A 6,000-nucleotide genomic window follows, 5' to 3' on the forward strand; every position below is an offset into this window, starting at 1 on the left:
TGTACCTGGCACCTGGACAGCTGGGTGCAGTTTATCAGGCCTTTGTGAGGTGAGGAGACAGGTTATGCTCCTGTGTATGACTGGCAGCTCAGGGCGTCCTGACAGGCGTTTGTGTAGTTACATTATATAAGATCAGCTTGAGGAAGGGTGCAGATAGGAATGCCCGAGCTCTCCTCTTCAGGGGGTGTGATGGGAACCCAAAGGCAGACTGTCCCTGGCTTTCCACCATCTCCACCCTCAGGAGTGTCAAAAGCTGCTGAGACAACTCACACAACCCATTTTGTCAAGCAGCTTTAACCTACATCAAGCGCAGGAACTTGTATGGCACTGCCTGGAGTTAATGTGCAAGCCCAAGCTTGGGTGTTCAATCTCAGGTGGAAAACACTTCTTATTCCTGTGTTTAATTTCTTCCAGTCTCTTACTCACTCTCATAGCTAGTCTTCTCTCTTTTCTTTATTATGTTTTACTAGGATTTCTTTCTCTGCCTCAGCTGATTCCAAGTCACCTATGCAAACTGAAAGGGAGACTCTGTGTGTTGGCCAGCCCTGAGAAATACGAGGAGCACAAATGTACAGCTGGAAAGGGTGACACTGTAGAGAGAAGGGCTAGAGCTGGAGAAGGTGGATAGGGAGCTGGCTAGAGCACTCGGGTCTGCACTTCAGAGTGCAGGCAGCCTCCCCTTGGCATACAAGCACATATATACCTTTACACATTAAGAAGGAAAATAGTGGAAGTTTTCACTACATTCTTTCCTTGAGAGGGGAATCTCTCACCTAAGACAGTGTTTGAGCTTCTGCTTTGCTGTACTTATTCACAACTAAAAATGTCCAGTATCTACATAAGGGCAGCTGCTCTAAACAGTTGCCTTTTTTGCATTGTAATCTCTGTGTTTAAAGTATAAAACTAACTTTGTCATAAAAATTCTTCTGAGGTTAAGATACCTCTATATTTTCAACCTAAAACTGAACACTTCCTGAAGAGAAAATTCACTATTTTAAACAAGTGTTGAAAATACAAAATACCTTCTTACCTGTGGAAAAAAGGCTGAAATGCCTTTTTATGCTCATGAATTAACATCACCCAAAAAAAAAAAAATTTCAGCTGAAGAAAAACATGCACTTTTTTTTTCCTTTACGAGGAAACTGTCTTCTAGAGTGCAATCCCTTCTCCATTATGAAGGATTTTATAACCTCTTTTTCCTAAATAGTTAGCATACACCATGTCACTGCAGAGTCTGGCAGGTTTTTACCCTCCCTATTATAGGGATCCGAGCATAAACGGAGGTGGGTATTTTTTAAAAGGATGGTGGGATGCACCTTATTCTGAAAAAAGCTTTTTGCTAGAAGTAATTCTTCCTGATACCACCACAAATACATAAAAGTAAGTCTACAGCAAAACTAGTTTTCTTAGCTGCATTCAGTTTGAAGCCATGAACTTTTATTTCACAAAAAAAGTTATCTGTAGCACGCTCAACAGAAATTGAGAAGGATGCTGTAATCCTGAACAACTTCCTGCCTCATAACATATTCTGTTCCCTCCACCACTTCCCCCTGCCCTGTAGCTTTTCTAAGAGGGTTACCTGTCAACAATTTTGTTTACCTTGGGTGCACGGGAAGTCTTCTGCCTCACGTTTGAAACATTTCTAATAATAGGGTTATATAGAATTACTGGAATTTGCCATAATACTGGTACTGCATGCTACTAGAATACACCTGTTCTGCCAGATGTAATTCTGTCTGTGTGCATTATTTCTTTCCCCTTCTGGAACTGACTGGCTAATGCTTTTTTATGTTTTATTATTAGTTAAACATTTCTACAGAACAAACCACCTAGGACAGCCTTTCTGCTGGTATTTTTTGGGTTGCTTTATGTAGGAGAATTGATGCTGCTGAGAAGTAACAAATTGGTGTTGCTCTACTAAATTCAATACCAACTACATTGTAGCTGTGGTCTTCTTTTACAACTGATTACTTTTGTAATTACAGTAATGAGAAGACCCTAAATGCAATTGTCCAGCTGGAACAACAACAGTATACAGGCATATTGACTTTCCACAGCTGCACTCTTCCCCGATCAATATATTATGAACAAATGAAACTATATGCTTATTATCACTTGATGATTTTCACCCACTCCTGAGTCCTGTTCCATTTTAAGTGGACTCAGCAGGATGGTCTAATTGTCTGTCATATGTGCCAGCGCTGACTTTTTATGAAACTGTTGTAAACATAAGAGTGGTGTGATGGCATACTTGATTGAAATGGAGCATGGGTTTACATAAAGAATGTCAATGTCCTCAGTGTCCTCAATGGATCAGTACGTTCTGTACTTCTGTTCATTTGACATGACTGCTGTATTTTCAAAGATCATGACAGAACAATTAAAATGGAGAGTGCAGGATAAATTGGTGATGAGTAACGGAGTACAGGTTTTCAGCCCTAAATGCAATTTTAGATGACCACTTCATTCTAGAGCCTTCTCTACAATGCAGCTTGTTAGCATCATATGGGAACAGGAACCTAATTTTCTCGTATTTATTTGGAAACTTATCCCATGATATAAACTAGCACACCATGTTCATTAAGTTCTAAATATGCCCTTGCAAATGGAAAGACTATAAAGCTGTACTCATCTGTGGCATTGAACTGTTTTCTGATGTACGGGAGGCTGTGGGTTTGCTCCGTTTTTTAATCTTATTTTTTGTCTAATATGAATTCACAGACTCTGTAACATTTAAAAAAAAAAGGAGAGAGTCACAGGGATAATTAGAAGAATATACTATGTAAAAGTCCATTTAGAAGAATATTTCAGCTTTCATTATCAAAGACAACTGAAAATATCAAAATGTTTCTCCAAAGTTGTTATTTCCTTTTGAGCAGTTATTTACACAAGCAGCCAGTTAAATAGCTGCACTTTTAAGCTCACATTCTAGGAGCTACAGAAGCTGTGATGCATCCTTTGATTTGTTCTACAGAAGCTGATTTTCTGACAGAGCACCCAAGGCAAGAAATTCACAAACAGAATTCTTCAACCAACTTTGTCTGACCTGAGAAATACCATAAAGTGTTGTAACACATTTAGACACACAGAAATCATGATACCAACCACTTTCTTCTCTGTTTTCATTACCTTCTTTCTAACAAACAACAGTGAAAAAAAGACAAAACCCAAAAAAAAAACCCCACTCGCTAATCCTTGATTAAAAAAGAAAGGCTGTGGAGCATTTGTGAAATAAGAATTACTTTTCCTGGAGAAACAAAGTTGCAGGTTAACCACACAGTTAACTGGAAATGAAGTTGTTTTGTTTGTTTTAATTGAGAGAAAAGACAAATATATCCCAAGATGATGCCAAAGGAGACGTTTCCAATGCTTTTGCTTCATTAAAGCCACTCCACAGCAGGCAATAAAAGTTCAGCTTTGATTCACATTCACTAAGTACATAGCTATGACAGGCAGTAACTTTCCTGGCCTTTAGTACTCTGCCACTGCTGTTTGCCATAGCAGGTAACCTCTCCTCCTCCTGCTGATGAGAAGTTATCGCTAATAATGGATTCAACAAAGAAGAACGTACTCGGGTACCTCAGCTCTGCAGGATGAGATGGGGACTATCAAACTGGATGGGCAAGGAGGAACAGACTATGGAAGCAGAGAATCCACACCCAAAAAAAGACATGTGACACCCATAAGCCAGGGAGCCCATGGCCCATTAAGCCCTCAGGTGCTCCATTTACAACCCCCATGTTTATACAAATATGTGGACAAGGGAGTTCTGCAGCTGACAGCAATGTGTTGTGTATCCAAGAGTCAGGTTTCTCAAACACACATGTGCAACCAAGTAGAGTTTTGGCAGTGCAAAGGGTTTGTTTTATTCTGAATTCAGCCCGGGAAAGAACAGCTCTCCTCCTACGAAATGAATTGGTCTTTTATGTGTTCACTCAGCTGCAAGAAAACATTAATAAATTATGCTGGTGTTTGATCTACCACTATTACCTTCAAACATTGTAACAAAAGCGAGGCTTCCAAATAATTTTCCACTTAGTTAAAGAAAAATGGTAACCCAAGAACAGGAGAGATTATAAATATTTTCCAAAATATCTTCTACAGGTTGTATAGTTATTTAAGCATCCTGTAAGTTACTTTGACTATTAAAGTACACTGTCATCTGAGATGGCAGATACTTAAATTAACCCCTGAAAGGCCTAACCTAGGGAGGCCGAGAGAAATGCTTGGCTTTTGGATCTCCCTCTCTGCTAGGATATATGAAGAAAAGCTGCTCTCGAAGTTATGCTGAACTGGACGCTCCAGTCAGAAAGACTAGGGTATCATGCTCCTTGCCTGACAGGTAAACACACAGGGGTAAAGGTAACTAAAGTTTTTGCATAGGCATAGGCATGCTGTTGTTTTTCAACATAGTTTGCATGCTTGTTAAAAGGACTTCCTTCTATTACAGATGTAAATGAAAATGCTGTAAGCACTGCTTTAATGCTGAAACACTCATTCACCTTTCAGCACAATGAACCATTTTAAATATCCTCTCAGCTTTGGGGAGTTTATACCTGACCTCAAATGCCTTTATCATGTCTTTCTATTGCTTCTTCAACAATTCCAAATGAATACTAACAAAAGATCGTCAGTACGTGTGCTGCATTAATATTTCATGTGACTGCTTTTAAAATAAAAAAGAAAACAAGTAGAGTGGTAAAATTAGTTATTTTCTTATTTTTTGATCAATAAATGAATTTAGACTTTCAACCTGAAATAGGTTAAACCAAATTCTTAGTCAAAGAAATAGTCAACATAAGGAATTGGCCTCACATTTAAAAAAAAAAAAAAAATTGCATTTATTTATAAGTGAACAAGTCACTTCACAGAAAAACAGGAAATTAGGTGAAGATGAAAGAATAGTGGTCAGCCATTAAAAAGCAAAACTGGAAGTGAGGTTAAACAAAGAAAGGGACATTTATTATCTGAACGAAAACCCAGATGGCACAGTGTCATCTATGAAAAGAAATGCACTTTAAGCATTTTGATGAGTTGAAATAATATTTGAAAAAGAGAGCCATTCAAAGTGCATCAAACAGATTGCTGCAGAGATATGGGAGGTATGTTCAGGCATAATAATATTTGCAATAAAACTGAAGGTGATAACAGAATTAAGCAAGGATTTGAGATATAGGGGGCAACACAGATCCAGTGAAATGAACATACAACCTAACTATCATGAGACTTTTCCTACACTGTCAGGGTATTTCAGCTTTTATAAACCTTTTTTAGTTCAGTTAGAGTGAAGATTATCTCAAACCAATCAAGTGATCCAGAGCTGCTTTGAACAAGTAAATAAAGAGATGCCGTATGTTCTCCAAAAACAACGTAAGGAAAAATCTCAATAGGCCCTGGTGTTCAGGCAGTTGGTTAGCTGCTGCTTTGGTGACACAAATACTGGCAAAAGTGGATAACAAAACGTTCACAAGGCTAAAACTGAAGCCCTACCGTCAGACTGCGCACCGTTGTTCGGTGACATCCTGTACAGCAGTAATTCCAACAACTGAGGGAAGTTTTCAGATTATTACCTTTGGACCTTGGTGTCCCGCTGCTTCTGCAGACCTGACCTACAGTGATATGAGGAAATTGCTTTACAACTGGTTTTGTCTCCAGGGTATCATGTTAGCGTCCCACTTGTTAAGATGGTAATTTCAATGGTAGAAAAACCCTAATTGACAGAAGGTCCTTCCCGCATACAGAAACTTCTGTTTAAAATCAAGATGTTCCATTAATTCATTATTTTTAATGTATCTTTCAGAGAAAGCTAAAGGAGGTTTCCCTTGTCTTTCTGACCATTTCCCCATCTCCTTTGCAACCTACCTGGTAACAAACTATGCAAGCAAGGCGTGCTGCACTCCCATGTCTCCCCAAAGCCTCCATACTGAATAGCACAGGTCACTTTTTTGGGCAACTGAACCTCAGAACATTTCAGACAGAGGAATAAAACAAAAAAAAAAA

The sequence above is a fragment of the Phalacrocorax aristotelis genome, chromosome 2 (assembly GCF_949628215.1).
Source record: "Phalacrocorax aristotelis chromosome 2, bGulAri2.1, whole genome shotgun sequence".
Lineage (NCBI taxonomy): Eukaryota > Metazoa > Chordata > Aves > Suliformes > Phalacrocoracidae > Phalacrocorax > Phalacrocorax aristotelis.